Below are 13,706 nucleotides of genomic sequence, written 5' to 3' on the forward strand. Positions count from 1 at the left end.
AGTGGTCACTGGTGGTAAGAGTAGTGGACGAACACAGTGTTACCCTAGTGAAGGTAACAATTTTATAGTTTGGGATTATACCATTATGATCCGCCAGTTTGGCCGCCTGCGCAATCCTGGCTAGAGAATCTCTCCTGGTGATTCCTGCATCAAGTTCATCACTTCTGGCTGAGCTAGAGCATGTTGCTGAGTGAAAGACACCCAGTCTTGCTTTATAGATTCGAAGTGATGGAGAATTCACTGTGGCCCAGGTAAGTTGTTCTGGTGGTTAATTACCCTTACTAGGTAAGTTGTTCTGGTGGTTAATTACCCTTACTGGTAAAAATTTGTGTTATGTCTAGTCTGAATTTGTCTAACTTCTGCTTCCAGTTAGTGGATCTTGATGACTGAAAACTTAATACCTCATCTTTTCCAGTCCAGTTGGTGCAGCTGAACCACTTCATGGAGTTTTAAAGCCAGAAGGGACCATTATGGTAATCCAGTCTGACCTACTGCATAAGACAGGTCAGAGAATTACACCTAGTGAATTCCTGCGTCCAGCCTAAGAGCGTACCTTTTAGAAAGGCATACAGTCTTGACTTATAGACTCCTCATGAAGTATTCTTGCTCAACATCTGGCAAAGATTGGGGCATGGATGAAAGCTGGCTGGCAGAGGCTCGACTCAGATAAGAATAAGGTAATGCTGGAAAGTTGGGGGAAGCAACTGGAAAGAATGGTAGCGATTATCAGTCTGCTTGGTCGAGGGAGTGCACCTCCCATTTATACTCTTGTTTGCCATTTAGGGACTCTGTTAGGTCTTAGACAGCCGCTGGATACCCCAATAGCAGCTGTGGCCAAATTGCTTTTTCCCTTCTGCGTTTGGCAAGGAGGGTGCAACATTTGCTTTCCAATTCTGAGACCTCATTACAGTTGTCCCTGTCACTGTCACCTCAATACTAGACTATTGCAGTGTGCTCTACATTGGTTTACACCTTAAGGTCATCTGGCAGCTGAAGTTACTGCTGAATGAGTTTGTCTGCCAAATTGTTTGCATGTTGGTGTTCGAGAGTCTGAGGAGTTTGGGATGGAATTTAAGGTGTTGCTTTTGACCTACAAAGCTCTAAAAGGTTTGGGACCTGCCTCTCTCCCAGTGTGAAGTTGCTACAGTGGTGTTCGGTGGGAGACCTCAAGGTAACAGCCTGATACTTTAAACAGAAGGGAGATGGAGGAAGGGTATTTTTCTTAAGGGGCCCTTTGACTCTGGACCTGGCTAATTTCCCAAGCCCTGACCAGCAAAGCTTGGACCATTATAACTAAGACCCTACTTGAATCGTGGGATCATATTCAAATAATTGCGGTTGAGTTGAGAACAAGACATGGAAAATCATGGAAAAGTACTAATGGACATTTATTAATAGCAGTAATTTGGAAAAGCCAGAGTAGACCTACTTGTTTAAGAAAAATTTGCTGGAACGATATAAACACTCAAGTATTATGTTATGCCTGCTAATTTTTTTGATAACCAGACATTTTGCTGTAACTATATTAAACATTCATTTAAAAAAAAGAAAGTGACCCATACAATATAAAATTTAAAAGATTAAAAGTCCTAACATAACTGCTGTAGAAATCGACTCCAGTCCACTTTAGCCTTCAAAATTTTACAGGCATTGTATGTTAGTGCAGTACTAATTGCATACTCAAAATACATGCAAAATTGTGGACTGTGCAAAGTAAGCCAATTAAAATCCAAATTGCGGTAGAAGCCTAATGTTGTGGGATCTACAACTTCCACAATATTGCAAATGAGGTAGGGGCTTAGTTATGACATTCAGGGCATGCTGTAAGACTCAACTCTTTTCCTAGGGTTTTCTGGAAAGGTTCATATTTTGAGATGGGGAGGATTCAAAATCTTTTATGGATAGCTCTCTTTGTATGTATTCAGTTGTGTAGAGGTGCCGTAATCCTGCATAGTTAATTACTTTTAGACAAATGTAAATAACTAAAATAGACAACCCTAAGGTGCCACAAGTACTCCTCGTTCTTTTTGCTGATACAGAGTAACACGGCTACCACTCTGATACATGTCTTTGTAGCTCATACTAACAAGTATTTGTATTACACTCTCCGGAATGTATTCATGCCATATATAGTGACTACTAAATGTTCTCGTCTCACAATGTGTATTGCTCAAAAATGTCCTCAGATGGATTCATTAACTGCTTTCAGCACAGAGACTGGTATGCTGTGGGCAAGTATGTCTGGTATTTAGCAACTTAACACGGGGTCCTTAACACGGGGACCATAAGGCAGAACTAGCACTTTATATAGCGGATAAGTGTCCCTTGAGTTTCAAGGATGCTTGTTGGGTAAGAAGTGAGAGACAGTTCTAAATATAAATGACAGTGTGCAATGACAGAACTCATAGAATATCAGGGTTGGAAGGGACCTCAGGAGATCATCTAGTCCAACCCCTGCTCAAAGCAGGACCAGTTCTCAACTAAATCATCCCAGCCAGGGCTTTGTCAAGCCTGAGCTTAAAAACTAATGGAGAGATTCAAGAAATTGGGTGATGTGGTCAGAGTGGTGGTAGAAGAAGGTCATTTCATGACTTTGCTTCTGTGACCTCTCTGGCCTTGACAACTGTCAACCTTGTCCCTTACAAATCTATTTAGTATACTTCTGCGAAGATCATCTTCCTGGCCTGTCACTTTGATTATGTCACCCTTCTTTTTAGTCCCTCTGCTAGCTCCTCCTCCCACGTATCCGACACAAACTTCCTGTCCTTACCTTCAAGGCCTTTCATAACTTAGCCCTGCCCTGTCTATCCTTCCTGTTATCACAACATTGATCCCCACCTTTGCCACAGATAGGTGTCAAGGTCCATGGATAGATGTCCTCTTTTTTAAAAAGTGAAGCCTAGAGTAGAGGTTGCAGAGGTGTGTCAAATGCTTTTAACTTTGTCATCTTTTACTCTTTGCTTTAAAATTTGGCACATTCTGTGGGAATGAAATTTTTGCATGCTTTTAGTAAAGTGGTTCAGCTGTTTTCAAGAACCAGGAGGGCGGAGAAGAAATACAATTTTGCAATTATAAAAATGCATTGTAGCCCTTTTTTGTTGTTGTTGTTTGCACAGCTCTAGTGCCTCAGTGGAAAATGGTATAAATGTGCATTTGACACGTTTTTGCATATGGTCCTTAGATTACAGTGTGCCTTTTGGTGGTCTGATGAAAATTGGACTTGATTTGGTGAAATTACAAGGGTTTTAAAAAACGTATTTTGTACATATTGGGTGCTCTCAATAAAACAATTGGTTACTGTTCCCCTGGCAGCACGTGTGCTGTATGGAAATTGAGTAAAATTCTTTATTTACAAGGTGATGTCATGGAGGAGAAGTGGAGTTGAATTTGTAAATGTTAGGCAGTTGAGTGGGAAATTACTTTTAAGTGACCCATAGATAATTTAAAAAAAAAAAAAAAGGTTTGGTCTTTTCTGCTGCTTTTTATGGTAGAAAATGAAGAGCTGGAAGTGTTTTAGGGGGTTTCTGTGTTTGTTTTTCCCCTTAGAAGTACATAGGGACAGGCCCAAACCAGATCCTAGGGACAGCTTCCTGTACTGATAGTGGCCAATACCAGCTGCTGCTGCAGAGGGGAGGCCCAAGAAACCTTGCAATAAATGGTTATTCATAGATTCTTAGAGTTTAAGGCCAGAAGGGATTATCTAGTCCAGGGGTGGCCAATGGAGAAGTGGCTCTTCAGAAGTTAATATGTGGCTCCTTGTACAGGCACCGACTTCGGGGCTGGAGCTACAAGCATCAACTTTCCAGTGGCTCAGGGGGTGTTCACTGCTCAACCCTTGGCTCTGCCGCAGGCCCTGCCTCCACTCCACTACTTCCTGCCCCCTCCCCTGAGCCTGCTATACCCTTGCTCCTCCCCCTTCCTCCTCCCAGCCTCCTGCACGCTACGAAACAGCTGATTGGGAGGTGCGGGGAGGGAGGGGGAGGCGCTGATTGGCGGGGCTGCCAGTGGGAGGGAGGCACTGGGAATGGGGTGGGAGGGAAGCTGTTGGGGGGGCTGCTGATGTATTACTGTGGCTCTTTGGCAATATACATTGGTAAATTCTGGCTCCTTCTCAGGCTCAGGTTGGCCACCCCAATCTACTCTGACCTCCTTGATAGCACAGGTCCTGTATTGACCCAATAATTTATGTGTGACTAAAGCATAAGTTGGTGTTTGGTTAAACCATATCTTCCAGAAAAGCATCCAGTCTGGATTTGAAGATTATCCTTGTGTTATTTGTTAAGAACATAAGACTAAGTGTTATTTGTTGGTAAAGTGATTTTAATTTATCTAAATTCCATGTATACTTTACAAGGGTCTGAAGTGGTGTAGGGTGGAAGATTTTGGTTTTGCAGAACATTGGTTCACCTTCTGTTGGAAGAGGGGGCTGTATAGTTTGAGATGGCCTTCACCTCTGCAGAAGGGGGACGAATATTCTTGGTGGCTAGAATAGTCAGGAGGGTGTTAAACTAATAACAAAAGAGGAGGATAAAAAGAGGAAAGATATGAGAACTCAACACAAAATTGAGATGTTGAAAATAAAATTAATAAATGACATGGAGAGAAGAAATTATTGAGTTGCCTATGTACCAAGGCTGGGAGCATGGGTAACAAACGAGGGTTTGGAATTGCTCATTTATGAGAACAAAATTTGATCTAGTTTAGAGGTTCTCAAACTTCATTGCACTGTGACCCCCTTCTGACAACAAAAATTGCTACAAAAAGAAAAGGAGTACTTGTGGCACCTTAGAGACTAACCAATTTATTTGAGCATGAGCTTTCGTGAGCTACAGCATGCGATGAAGTGAGCTGTAGCTCACGAAAGCTCATGCTCAAATAAATTGGTTAGTTTCTAAGGTGCCACAAGTACTCCTTTTCTTTTGGCGAAGACAGACTAACATGGCTGTTACTCTGAAAAAAATTACTACACAACTCTGAGAGGGGGGACTGAAGCCTGAGCCCGGGACAGTGTCTGCAGGTTTGGCCGATCGCAGCTCCCGCTGGCCACGGTTCGCCGTTCCAGGCCAATGGGGGCTGCGGGAAGCGGCTTGGGGCAAGGGATGTGCTGGCCGCCACTTCCTGCAGCCCTCATTGGCCTGGAACAGTGAACCGCAGCCAGTGGGAGCTGCGATCAGCTGAACCTGTGGACGCTGCAGGTAAACAAACTGTCCCGGCTCACCAGCGGATTTCTCTGATGGGCCGCATGCCAAAGGTTGCCAATCCCTGATACAAAATTAATATGGCACACATTAAATGGATTTAAAGCTGGTTAACTGACAGGCCTCAAAATTTAATTGTAAGCGGAGACTAATCATCATATGGATGTGTTTCTAGTGGGGTCCCACAGGGATCAGTTCTTGATGCTACGCTGTTTGACATTTTTTTATCAATGACCTGGAAGAAAATATAAAATCATCACTGATAAAATTTGCAGATAACACACAAATTGGGGGAGTTGTAAATAATGAAGAGGACAGATCACTGATACAGAGAGATCTTGATTCCTTGGTAAGTTGGGTGCAAGCAAACAATATGTTTTAATATGGCTAAATGCAAATGTATACATCCAGGAAGAAAGAACGTATGCCATACTTACAGGATGCGGGACTCCATCCTGAGAAGCAGTGACTCTGGAAAAGATTTGGGGTAGTGGTGGATAATCAGCTGAACATGAGCTGCCGGTGCAATCCTTGGATGTATAAATGGGTATCTTGAGTAGGAGTAAAGAGGTTATTTTTAGGGCTGTCAAGCGATTAATCGTACTGTTAATAATAGAATACCATTTATTTAAATATTTTTGATGTTTTCTACATTTTCAAATATGTTGATTTCAGTTACAAACAGAATACAAAGTGTACACTGTTCACTTTATATTTATTTTTAATTACAAGTGTTTGCACTGTAAAGACTCAAGAAATAGTATTTTTCAATTCACCTAGTACGGGTACTGTAGTGCAATCTCTTTATCATGAAAGTTGAACTTACCAATATAGAATTATGTACCAAAAAACTGCATTCAAAAATAGAACAGTGTAAAATTTTAAAACTTGCAAGTCCACTCAGTTCTACTTCTTGTTCAGCCAATCGCTCAGACAAACAAGTTTGTTTACATTTGCAGGAGATAATGCTGCCCGCTTCTTGTTTACAATGTCACTTGAAAGTGAGAACAGGCATTCTTATGGCACTGTTGTAGCCGGAGTCATAAGATATTTACGTGTCAGATGTGCTAAAGATTCACATGTCCCTTCATGCTTCAACCACCATTCCAGGGGACATGCGTCCATGCTGATGACTGGTTCTGCTGGAAAACCATCCAAAGCAGTGCCGACCGATGCATGTTCATTTTCATCCTCTGAGTCAGATGCTACCGGCAGAAAGTTGATTTTCTTTTTGGTGGTTCAGGTTCTGTAGTTTCTGCATCAGAGTGTTGCTCTTTTAAGATTTCTGAAAGCATGCTCCCTATCTCGTCCCTCTCAGATTTTGGAGGGCACTTCAGATTCTTAAATCTTGGGTAGAGTGCTGTAGCTATCTTTACAAATCTCGCATTGTTACCTTCTATGCGTTTTGTCAAGTCTGCAGTGAAAGTGTTCTTAAAACGTACAACAACATGTGCTGGGTCATCATTCGAGACTGTCATAAAATGAAATATATGGAAGAATGCGGGTAAAACAGAGCAGGGGATGTACAATTCTCCCCCAAGGAGTTCAATCACAAATTTAATTAACTCATAATTTTTTTAACGAGCGTCACCAGCATGGAAGCATGTCCTCTGGAATGGTGGCTGAAGCATGAAGGGGCATACAAATGTTTAGCATATCTGGCATGTAAATACCTTGCACTGCTGGCTACAGAAGTGCCATGCAAATGCCTGTTCTCACTTTCTGGTGACATTGTAAATAAGAGGACAGCATTATCTCCTGTAAATGTAAAGAAACTTGTTTGTCTTAGCAATTGGCTGAACAAGAAGTAGGACTGAGTGGACTTGTATGCTCTGAAGTTTTAAATTGTTTTGTTTTTGAGTTCAGTTATGTAACAAAAAAAAATCTACATTTGAAAATTGCACTTTCAGGACAAAGAGATTGCACTACAGTACTTATATGAGGTGAATTGAAAAATATTTCTTCTGTTTATCATTTTTACAGTATAAATATTTTGTAATCAAAATATACACTTTGATTTCACTTACAACACAGAATACAAGATATATATGAAAATGTAGAAAAACATCCAAAATATTTAATAAATTTCAATTGGTATTCTCTTGTTTAACAGTGCAATTCGAACTGCGATTAATTGCGATTAATTTTTTTGAGTTAATTGTGTGAGTTAACTGCGATTAATCGGCAGGCCTAGTTATTTTATCTCTATATTTGACATTGGTGTGACCGATGCTGGAATGCTGCGTTCAGTTCTGGGGTCCAGAGTTCAAGAATGATGATGATAATTTGGAGAGGAGCGATGAATATGATTAAGGGACTAGAAAACATGCCTTACAGAGATAGATTCAAGGAGCTCAATCTATTTAGCTTAACAAAGAGAAGGCTAAGAGGTGGCTTGATTACAGTCTGTAAGTACCAGCATGGGGAGCAAATATTTGATCTTCAATGTGAAAGGTATAACATGATCCAGTGACTGGAAGGTGAAGCTAGACAAATTCAGACTGGAAATAGGGTGTAATTTTTTTTAACAGTGAGGTTAATTAAACATTGGAATAATTTACCAAGGATCATGGTGGATTCTACATCACTAGCAATTTTTAAATTGAAATTGGATATCTTTCTAAAAGATCTGCTCTTGGAATTATTTTGGGGAAGTTCGATAGGCTGTGTTATACTGGAGGTCAGACTAGATGACCACATTGATCTCTCTTGGCCTTGGAATCTATGAAATCAAACACAACCATGAGGCTTCACATCATTTTGATGACTGGGGGCTATATGTCTTCAGATGACGGTGGAGTCATCTTGGCCAGTTATTTAAAGCATTTCTCCTTTAGACAGCATAATTTTTGTCTTGCCTGGAGCATCTTGAGGAAGTCCTCTGTAAATCACCAAAAATCCCAGATGTGCATCCTGCTAATCTGCAGACCTCCAGAGCCCTGTGAGATCTTCAAGACCAACCCCTGGGAGGATATGACAGGGATGCAGTGTGACATGGTGGTTCAGGATTTACTGCCCTAAGTATCTTCAACATCCATGCTAATACCACCTCTGATAGGAACATGGGACTGGAAGGGGCCTTCTGGATCGTCAAATCCAGTCCCCTGTTATTGATGCAATAGTATGAGATCTCCATCTACCCTCTCTTTCCCACAGGTTGTTTCTTGACTTTGCCACATTACCATTCACGCGCTGGACTTAATTTCAGACTGGGTGTGGATATAGGGAACAAAAGAAACAGTTCTCTATTCTGGACTGACGCTCTTTCTCCAAACTGGGATGAGAAGAAAATATAAAATCTGGAAGAAATCAATAAAGATCTGGAAGAAAACATAAAATCACTGCCAACAAAATATGCAGATGGTGGAGTGGTAAATAATGGTGGGGATAGGTCAGTTATACAGACCAATCTGGATTGTTTGTCAAAATGTGCCATTTGAACACTATGCATTTTAATACAGCAATCTACAACATCGTACATTTAGAAACAAAGAATGAATATCACACTTATAGGATGGAGTGCTGTGTTCTGCAATGCGGCAACAGAAGAACTTAGGTGTCATGGTAGATAATCAACTAACTTGAGCTCCCAGTGTTGTGCTGTAGCTAAGAGGGCAAATGCAGTCCTTTGATGTATAAGCAAGGGTATACCGAATAGAAGTAGGTTTGTAATAATACCTCTGTATACGGCATTAGTGAGACCATTACTGAATAGTGCATCCAATTCTGGTGTCCACACTTCAAAAAGGATGTTGAAAAATTGGAAACGGTTCAGAAAATAGCTACAAGGATGATTTAAGGTCTGAAAAACCTGCCTTAATAGTGAGAGACTAAAGTAGCTCAGTCTATTTAGTTTATCCAAGAGAAGGTTGAGGGTGAATTGGTCACATTCTATAAGTATCCATATGGAAGAGATTTTGATAATAGATGGCCTTGAATCCAACAGGAAAAGGCAGAATGAGCTCCAGTGGGTGGATGCTGAAGTTAGACAAATTCAGATTAGAAATAAAGTACACATTTTTTTTCCTGGAATGGTAATTAATGGAACAGTTTACCTAAGGATGTGGTAGATTCTCCATCACTTGACATTTTTGTATCAAGTCTAGATGTCTTTCTAAATGAGATGCCGTATCTTAAACTGAAGTTATGGGCTTGATCCAGAAACTGCTGGGTAAGGATGTTTGGCCTGTGTTATGCAGCATGTCTGGTTAGATAATCCTAACAGTCCCTTCTGGTTTGAAAATCCTCATTTACAGATAAACAGCATCCCTGGGAGCTTCTGGACGGGCCAGATATACTGGTAACCCCTCCTCAGTCCCTGAAACAGGCCAGAAAATAGGTGATCTATTGAGATACTAAGATTGCTCCGTAACCACAGCCACTGACTCGCAGGCACCAATGTGCCTGCTCCATTCTTACCCCCGAGGTCTCCATGGTTTCAGGGATAAACTGTGACATGAAAAGCATGAAGGAACAAGACTTGTTTGTTGAGGAATATGCTCCCCCTCCCTGCCATTTTTTGTGGCTTTACCATCCTATTTAAAAAAAATATTTCCCCTCCTCTGTTACTGCATAAGAGAGTGAGTGACTGACTCTGCTAACTGGCCCTGCCAAGGGTAGGGGACACCGGGCCAACCAACCAGCTCTACACAAAATGCAGGCTAATGCCAAATTTTCTGCAATTTTGGTTAGTGGGAGAGGGAATGAGAGAGGTTACCAGGACAGTAGCAGGAAATATTTTCAGACAGGTGTTTTTTTAAATTAAGAGTCTCTCTCTAAATTTAGATACCAAAAATAGCTGTAGGGAATAATCTGGCACATTTACTAAACTGCCCAAAATTGGAGCTGAAGAACAGGAATGGGGATGGGGGTTTCCTGCCTGTAAAGTTAGGGGCTTTGATCTATCAGTGTAAAATCCCTTCCAAGCTTTAGGCACTCTGAGGTCCTCAATACCCTGAGACATTCTTAGGACATTGTTCCCCAGTCTCAGAAAGCAATGACTGCATCTCCTCGGCAACGGGAAAGGCACAAGTCTGTTCCCATGGAAATACAGTGAGAAGTACTCCAATGGGAAGCCTCTGTGTAGAAGCTGACAGCCCAAGCTCTTTGTTTGACCTACTGAATCTGAGGACTTTCTGTACCCTCTGGGTATGTCTGTGGTGCAATTAAACACCTAAGGTTGGCTTGTGTCAGCTGACTTGGGCTGTAAGGCTATTTCTTTGTAGTATAGACGTTCGGGCTCAGTCTAGAGCCTGAGCTCTGAGCTCCTCCCCCTCAGCTCAAACCTCTGCACTGCAATTAAACAATCCCAGAGCCCGAGTCAGCTGACACAGGGCAGCTGTGGGTGTTTAATTGCAGTGTAGACATACCTCAGGTGCTCAGACCCTGCTGGTGACAAGGAGAAGTGAGATGTGAATTGTGGTGCTGTGTTTGGCTTTATCTGTAAGAAATTTGTGTTGCGCTACATTCCCATCTCAGGAGCGTCTGCTTCAATCACTGAGAGTCTGTCCGTCTGCGGAAATCAGAGGTGCAATTGTGGCACATGTAGACATACCCAAGCTAGTTTGGATTTAGCTAACTGCCCAGTTATGTAGTCAAGTTTCCTGGTGGGCTTGTACTCAGTGGCTAGATCATGCTACTATGGCTTCACTGTTTTTGGTTTAATCTATCTTTGCGCAAGCTAGATTAAAGCTAATATGAAGGTGTCTACACATGCAGCAATCTCACACCTCATTACTGTTGTGTAGACATGCCTGGTTGCAGCTTCTGTAAGGAAGGGGATACCTCTGCTAGATCGAGAGTCAGGGAGGCACCAGAGGGATAAGCAGGGAATTTGTAGTTCAGTGGAGTCCTTTTCTCTGTTTGAAGGAAGAAATGTTTCTGTGCACAAATTACATCCCAGCTAATGAGACAGTTTGATTATACAGTAGAAAAGCAAAGGGTATTGAATATATCTCCCACACCTGCAGCTCACAGTGAGCAAAACTAGACCTAGAGAGCAGTGAGTTAATCTGGGAGATTAGCATGTTTTTTCCATTCTGAAGTGGTGGAGGAAGGGGAAGCTGGTGGAGGAATTGAAAAAGGGCATGATGCAGTCAAAACAAAGGACAAGGCAGGTGATATTAATACCAGCACTTTGTACGACTGCAGGAGGATGATGTGATTGTAGAGGATTTCGGAGAGCAGGTGGCTAATGGTTCAGTGTTTTTTAAAGTCCTTTTATCACTTCTGAGTGGGCTGCCCTTTTAATTTCATTGGCTATCCCCTTGTTCCTCTTTTATGAGAGAGTAAATAGAAATGCTTGATTTTCCTTCTTTATCCCTTTCATTATCTTGTATTCCCCTACCCACCCACCCCCCATTTATCTCCTTTCTAATTTAAACAATCCCAATCTTTTCAGTCCCTTCTCAAACAGAAGTCTATCCAACTTCTAATCCTATTTTTCACTCATCTCTGAATGCGCTCTGTTGAATATTTTTAGAAATGGGGATGACCAGAACTGCATACAGTATTCCAGGTGAGGGCATACCTTTGATTTTTATGGTGGCATTAGTTTTGAGTGTCATTCTCAATTCCATCCCTTTTGCATCCTAACATTTTGTTTGCTTTCATGTCCACTGCTGCATATTAAGTCAAGGTTTCATTGGGCTGCCCATGATGATGCTCTGGTCTCTTTCCAGAGTGGATAGGTTGCCTTAGAATTCAGCAAGATCCTGGGCCTGATAGTTTGGGGGCAGGGAGTGTCCTATTACTCCAGGAGCTAAGAGGAACTCCTAGGACACATCAATATGGACCTTGAGTGGGTCTCTGTACTTATTGTTTTGGGGATTGAGGGGGTCTTCAGGCATGTCAGTCATTTCAGGGTCTGAAGGAGGATGCCTTGTGGTACAGACATTCTCCTTTAGAGATTAGAAAAGCCCCATTAGTTTACATCTAGTCCATTCTACACCAGGACTCAGCCAGGATGGAATTGTTTCCTACAGAGTATTCTCCCAGGGCTTTATTTCGTTGTAAACATCCAAAGGGTTTTTAACCTCTCCTCATAAGTCAGTCCCTTTTGCCCCCCAAAATTTGCTAGGCACTTGGAGATTTTGATTTGGGAGATATAGAAGTAGCTAGATAGAGCAGTGTGTAAAGTAAGGGCCCAGGCCTGCAAATACGCAGTCCCAATAAAATCGTGTTGCAAAGTCACATGCATACAGAAGTGCCTGCAGGACTGGGCCCTAGTTTGAGATATGACTGGGTTAACGGATAATACAGAGGCCATATGAAAAAGGAAAGATGAGGGTAACAGTGATGTCATTGTGGGGGAGAAGCTTTTTTATTGACATGCTTATTGTGGTATTGTGGAAGGGGATTTGGAAGTGGAAATGGTAGTGATGTAGCATTCTGGAATTGGGGTGGTCTGATACCTGCATGGAGAAATTGTTGGGATTGGTCCTGCTTTGAGCAGGGGGTTGGACGAGATGCCTTCCTGAGGTCCCTTCCAACCCTGATCTTCTATGATTGTGGGGAGAAAAGATGCACTAAGAGACAGGTCCCAGCCTGCTCAATGACTTACAGTACTAAATTACACTTTGTCTGCTATATTTCATTTTGTGTGTAATATGTTGCTATCTCCCCCTCCAGTCTTGTTCAGGCTTTACAGTGTCCTGGGGAGCTCCTACCATTGAATATTGTTTATTTCCATCAGTGCCCGTGCTATGGTTGATACAGTCTCTTCCTTGAAGACTCTTAGGACAGAGAGATGGAGAGGAAAAGGAAAACAATAAATACACTTTTAAAAAAGTCTGTATATCTTTATAAGATCCCAGATGTGCCTACAGCCCATCCTGCCCACTATAGTGTGTGTGTGTGTATTTGAGTGTTGTCTCCCCCTGCCTGCTCCCAGGTGTATTAGCTATACCACTCCTGGCTGCGTCTCATTCTTATTTCCTGCCAAAGAGGGGGAGGCTTCCTGCTCTAGGGCCTTTCAGGCAATAACTCTGTCCAAGCTGGGGTTCGGGATGCTCCCCAGTCGTCTTCACATTTTTCCTCATTATACTTTTTACTCCACTATGTGGATCTGCCATGTCTACTATAGTTAAAGTCTAGACCAGCTTTTTGTTTAAAGCTCAGCTCTTGTGTGTGCTCTAAAATCTGCACCATTACCTGGATTGCCTTGAAATGTGCTGTGCATCTTGGGGATATGGGATAGGTTAGTGAACTGAATTTGGGGTCATTTTGAGCAAAGGGTTCTCTTGATACAGCCACCTCTCCCCAAAAAGCTGTTCTAAAGGTTGACATTTTTGGAACACTTTTTTGCCCATACTTGGGGATCAAACCAGGGCTGTTGTCAAGCTGTCTGGAGTGGCTCCAGTGTATGAGTACCAACCTCAGGGCAGACTGTTAAGAAGCAGGGCCCAAAGCCCAAACTGGATGCAAGTTCATCAACCAAGCGTAACGCCGACAGACCCTGGTTGTTGGTAGGCGGGATTGAATCTGGGATCTCTGGAGCTAAATGCATGA

The 13,706-nt window shown here is 42.2% G+C and overlaps 1 long non-coding RNA gene across 1 annotated transcript in view; it reads left to right on the forward strand.

Annotated features, from left to right (window-relative positions):
* The window catches only part of LOC144260807 (uncharacterized), a 43,768-nt gene that overhangs the window by 4,253 nt on the left and 25,809 nt on the right, over positions 1–13,706 (forward strand). Inside the window, exon 3 of the long non-coding RNA XR_013345050.1 lies at positions 416–677. This is a non-coding gene — a long non-coding RNA (uncharacterized LOC144260807). The remainder of the gene's footprint in view (positions 1–415; positions 678–13,706) is intronic.

This window comes from Eretmochelys imbricata, chromosome 2 (assembly GCF_965152235.1).
Source record: "Eretmochelys imbricata isolate rEreImb1 chromosome 2, rEreImb1.hap1, whole genome shotgun sequence".
Taxonomy (NCBI): domain Eukaryota; kingdom Metazoa; phylum Chordata; order Testudines; family Cheloniidae; genus Eretmochelys; species Eretmochelys imbricata.